The sequence below is a fragment of the Callithrix jacchus genome, chromosome 3 (genome assembly GCF_049354715.1).
Source record: "Callithrix jacchus isolate 240 chromosome 3, calJac240_pri, whole genome shotgun sequence".
NCBI lineage: Eukaryota > Metazoa > Chordata > Mammalia > Primates > Cebidae > Callithrix > Callithrix jacchus.
Window position 1 is genome coordinate 37,873,009 of NC_133504.1, and position 6,087 is coordinate 37,879,095.

The following is a 6,087-nucleotide window of genomic DNA, read 5'->3' on the forward strand; positions in this document are numbered from 1 at the left end:
TCTCTGTACTTTGGCTTTTCCATTGTGTAGGTTTTGTAGGTAGAGCAGCAGATTTAAAGACCAAATCTTTATAAACACTTGAATGAGTTCCATTTTTACCTGTCTGTTACTGAAGATTTCCTACTATTGGGAATCCAGCTGGCTGTGAGACTATTATTTTGTATTACCTAGCTTAATGACCAGAGCTCAATACATTTTGCTCAATACCTTGATTACTACCTTGGAGCACTAGATTTAGGATTTGAAGGTATTCCCACACACCTGCAGCTAAAGGTCTGTTCTGATTTGGTTCTCCCTCATATTCAGGATTTAAAGATGGAAAATCCTCAGCCTCGAATGGCTTGCAATCAGTCTTATCTTCTTTCCTCCTTGTTTCATTGTCAGAAATGTTGTTTTCATGTAGACTTTGTCTTTTTCCAGAATGGAAAATACTGCTATGAGAATGGAAACTTCTCCCATGGTATTCCCCTCTATGATTTATGTGCTCAGTACCATTTATTCCATGTGTATGCCATCCATTTCTTTCTTTCCATATAAAGTTACTCCATTAAGACATCCAACCCCAGAATCAAAGTCATCTGAAGAGCTGTGTTGTCAATAACTTACATCACAACAATTTTATGTCCATGAAGTTTTCAGCATGCTTCTCAAAATTCAGTAACAACTTTGTTGATGGTAGTGGAGTAGGAAAAACAAGGCAGGCTGGAGCAAAGTCACACTGTGCCGTTTACATCCAGTCTCCCCAGCCTAGTAAAACAAGGCTTCAACACCTCATGACAAGTTCGAATTCTAACAGGACTGCTCAGGAAGGTGTTGGTTTTTTCGCTGGAATCTTTATGTGTTCCAGTTAAAAATTTTTTTCTTCTGAAATAGTACCCAAGTTCTTTGAGGATACTTAGCTGATGGGTTTTTGATGTAAAGTCACTTTAAATCATCCACTCATGGTGTTGGGAAAACTGGCTAGCCATGTGCAGAAAGCAGAAACTGGACCCCTTCCTGACACCTTACACTAAAATTAACTCCAGATGGATTAAAGACTTAAACATAAGACCTGGCACCATAAAAACCCTAGAAGGAAATCTAGGCAAAACCATCCAGGACATAGGAGTAGGCAAGGACTTCATGAACAAAACACCAAAAGCATTGGCAACAAAAGCCAAAATAGACAAATGGGACCTAATCAAACTCCACAGCTTCTGCACAGCAAAAGAAACAGTCACTAGAGTGGATCGGCAACCAACAGAATGGGAAAAAATTTTTGCAGTCTACCCATCTGACAAAGGGCTGATATCCAGAATTTACAAACAACTCAAACAGATTTACAGGAAAAAAACAAACAAGCCCATTCAAAAGTGGGCAAAGGATATGAACAGATACTTTACTAAAGAAGACATATATTAGGCCAACAATCATATGAAAAAATGCTCATCATCACTGGTCATCAGAGAGATGCAAATCAAAACCACATTGAGATACCATCTCACGCCAGTTAGAATGGCGATCATTAAAAAATCTGGAGACAACAGATGCTGGAGAGGATGTGGAGAAAAAGGAACACTTTTACACTGTTGGTGGGAGTGTAAATTAGTTCAACCATTGTGGAAGACAGTGTGGCTATTCCTCAAGGCCTTAGAAATAGAAATTCCATTTGACCCAGCAATCCCATTACTGGGTATATATCCAAAAGATTATAAATCGTTCTACTATAAGGACACATGTACACGAATGTTCATTGCAGCACTGTTTACAATAGCAAAGACCTGGAATCAACCCAAATGCCCATTGATAATAGACTGGATTGGAAAAATGTGGCACATATACACCATGGAATATTATGCAGCAATCAGAAATGATGAGTTCGTGTCTTTTGTAGGGACATGGATGAATCTGGAAAACATCATCCTCAGCAAACTGACACAAGAACAGAAAATGAAACACCGCATATTCTCACTCATAGGTGGGTGATGACAAATGAGAACACATGGACACAGAAAGGGGAGTACTAAACACTGGGGTCTATTGGGGGGAAAAGGGGAGGGCCAGTGTGAGGGGGAGGTGGGGAGGGATAGCCTGGGGAGAAATGCCAAATGTGGGTGAAGGGGAGAAGAAAAGCAAAGCACACTGCCATGTGTGTACCTACGCAACTGTCTTGCATGCTCTGCTCATGTACCCCAAAACCTATAATCCAATAAAAAATTAAAAAAAAAATCATCCACTCATACTTCCGTTTTAAGGTTTTCTTTTTAAAAAAATATTATATATATATTTGTATATATAGCATATATACAATTTTTTAAAAAGAAAGAAAACCAATAATCTTGTGTTGGGTTGTATTAAACATTATTTCTTTGTAAATGAATGTTGTAGAAATGAAGACTTTGGTTGATCCAATATTTTCTTTCTATACGTCATATCTATATAAAACGTGTGCATGTGTGTGTGTGTGTGTGTTTTCTTTAGGGATGGACTCTTGCCAGTTGTCCAGGCTGCTCTCAAACCCCTGGCTTCAAGTGATGCTCCTGCCTCAGCCTCCCAAAGTGCTGAGATTTTAGGCATGTGCCACCACATCTGTACCTGTTTTATGGTTTTCATATGGCTATCTTCAGAATTAGCCAAGTTTCTTAGATTTAATGTCAAAGTCTTCTTTATTATTACATGTAATTGTCACTGTTGTACTTATTTACTCCATATGAAATATCTAATTTTTGAGTCAAACAAAAAGAAAAATAAAACAATAACAAAAAGAAAATTTCATATCTGAAGAGCATGCTTATACATCAGGTACACAGAGACACACAGCTATCTCAATACTACCATACTGCTGGGAAGCTGCAACATATTAAATCTCCATATACATAAAATGGAAAAATCTTTGTATTCTTTCAATGTCTTCATGTAGAGAAGCTGTCTCATGTGACATGAAATTGACTGAGGTCAACCTCCTAAAACTTTTAATAAAAGTAAAAATAAACTGGCATGAAACTTTGGCAATATCTAAAGAGTCATTTGAAACTGCTAAAACTACTCATTACACAAATCAAACGTATCTTACACTTTTTGCTGAAGAATACCAGCAACAGGAGAGGGGTTGGAATAGGTCAGAAAATCCCACCTGCTGAAATACTTTAGCCAGTGATGTCATTTGTTTGAACCAAAATACTGAAGAAATCCCGGTGTCTCTTTTTAGATTGTTCACTACTATCAATTCACTTCAGAGGCAGTTCCTGCCAATTTTAATCAACTTTTTTTGGCAAAGTTATAAAAAAATTGTAATTCCAAAATGGACACTTGAAATATCTAGGACATTTTACACAAAACCCAGAAAATGGTCTTCATATCTTCAATCACCCACTGGGTGGGGCAGCAGCAGAAACATCTAGGGGAAGCAACTGCTCATGCCCTAGGGGGAAAATAAAAGTCTGCTTCTCTCTTCTGAATTTCTTTTGCTCAATCTCAGGATCTCTCTGTTTATCTCTTATCTTTGGGCTACAGGAATGAGTACCCCTGCTCTCCCTGTTAAACATTTTGACTGGCGTATTTACCAGGGCGTCGGGTAATTGCTATTATATACTTGGAAAGGAGTTCAGAGAGCAGTTTTTGACTCTTTCTATGCTTGTGCTTTTTATGTTGTATAAAATTTATTCTGTTTGGAGTTGAAAAATTTGACTACATTGTATGCAAATAAATTAGAAAAGATATTTCAATTCATAGGATAGGCCTAAACAAATGAACTTCCCATAACACTAGACATTTTCAGCACTATTATGGTCTTCACTTAAATATGTACAAATAACAGTATCTTATTTATTTATTTATTTTTGTTATTATTTTTGAGATGGAGTCTCCCTCTGTCACCCAGGCTGGAGTGCAGTGCTGAGATCTTGGCTCACTGCTCCCTCCGTCTCCCAGATTAAAGCATTTCTCCTGCCTCAGCCTCCAGAGTAGCTGATATTATATTACAGGTGCATGCCACCATGCCCGGCTAATTTTTTTTTTTTTTTTGAGACAGAGTCTTGCTCTGTCAACAGGCGCCAAGCTGGAGTACAGTGGCGCAATCTTGGCTCACTGCAATCTCCGTCTCCTGGGTTCAAGCAATTCTCCTGCCTCAGCCTCGTGAGTAGCCGGGACTACAGGCACACGCCACCACACCCAACTAATTTTTGTATTTTTTAGTACCATGTTGGCCAGGGTGGTCTCGATCTCTTGACCTTGAGATCCACCTGCCTTGACCTCCCAAAGTGCTGAAATTACAGGCGTGAGCCACTGCGCCAGGCCCTAATTTTTGTATTTTTAGTAGAGACGGGGTTTCGATATGTTGCTCAGGCTGGTCTTGAATTCCTGACTTTGTGATCCGCTCACCTTGGTCTCCTAAAGTGCTGGGATTACAGATGTGAGCCGCCGCACCCAGCCTCATATTTATTAATATTTACATATTAGGCACTCATTTGTACATGGCACTGAGCTAGGACCTGTGAAGCATTAGAAATTCTGTATCTCAAGTCCTCACTCTCAAGGAACTGACAGTTTGATTGATTAGAGAAGACTTAAAGAGTTAACAAACATTGGAGAATTCACTATATTTTAACTTGGAGCTTACTTTCCCACTTTTTTCCTTGTTTTGCCTGATCTGCAGAATGCTACTACACAATATTGCAAAACCACAACGATCACTTCTGTTACACATCTATAAGTGCCTTCTTCATCTGCCATTTTAGCGGTACTCTTACTTGATTCTAATATTTCTTTTCCCAGTTCTTATAACAACCATTTCACATCTTTATCACTTTTCTTGAGCCCTCTGCTTTGCCTTAATTCTTTGCCATTCATTTCCTGACTTATGTTTATCAATGCATCATCTTATCCTGTCTTAAAGGAAGACATACTTTTTCTGAACTCATTAGCTGATAGTTTCATTATTTACTCAGATAATCAGGCAGGTAATCTTTGTACCATCTTTGACCTTCTACTTTTCCCCTTCTCCATGTCTGACTGGTATAAACGATGTTGTCCACTTAGGATCCAAGGGTAAAAAAATTTACATGGGACTAGAAAAAAAGAAGTATTGGAAAAATACTCCGCTGTGTTGACAAATTTGTTCTGGAAACTGATTAAATATTCTTGCCTTTGTTGCTCTTTTTGAGTGTTTTCAGCTGTGAATAATTCTTACATACATGTTCTTTGATTACAGTCATCTCCTGATGTGGGAGTTGTTCATTTCTATCCCGATGACCTGGGGTCATTTTCATGTCTGGACTTGGTCATAATTAACTTGATTCATATGAGCCATCATAGTTTTATTTATTGGCCTCTGTGCCCATTTCTTCATTCTGACTTGTCACCTGTGTTGCCTTATTCCAGCCTCTGTATTCTCCTTGTAGTTTTGTTTTTGTTCCTGTGATGTCGGCTTTGTTTGATATGATTTTTGGTTTTGCTTGTGGATATGGTGCCTTTAAAGATCCTTTTCTCCCCCACTATTGTAATAACTGCCCCCTAATGTGTCTTCTCACCTCCAGTCTTGCCCATCCCTTCAGATTTCACATAAGTACTCTCCACCTGCAATTTCTTGTTCATGTAACATAAGATCTTTCATATGTCAGTTTCTACCTACATCTCTGTTTGCTCTCCAAATGCACAATTTTCCTGCTGTATTGTACTATTCACTGTTTCCCCAGCAAGTCTGGATTTGGCAACATTTGAGAGAGTCCAGGAGGGGTCTATTCTTTCTCACCTGAACAAAACGAATAACAATACAAGGCATATGTTAATGATGAGCACAGAACATTGAAATAATTTTGTAACAAAGAAATGCAAAAACAAAAATGCAGCATAAAATGCCCAAGTAATCAAGTGATGCTATATGAGTAATGAAATATCAATTTCAACTGTCAAATTGATACACAATTTAAAAATAACAAATCCCAGGATAAATGATGTTTGATTGTGGGTAATCTTATGGGCATATCATGACATATCTTCTCTCTTGCATCATTAATTTTCTCTCACTAAACAGAAGAGAAAAACTTAGAATAGCTCAAAGAATCTTGCCAGAGAAGAACAAAGTTAGAGACTATAATTATTTGACTTTGA

The 6,087-nt window shown here is 38.1% G+C and overlaps 1 pseudogene; it reads right to left on the reverse strand.

Moving 5' to 3' along the window:
- Positions 1-215: 215 nt before the first annotated feature.
- On the reverse strand, positions 216-5,246 carry LOC100400605 (vasculin pseudogene; annotated as a pseudogene).
- Between the last annotated feature and the right edge of the window lie 841 nt (positions 5,247-6,087).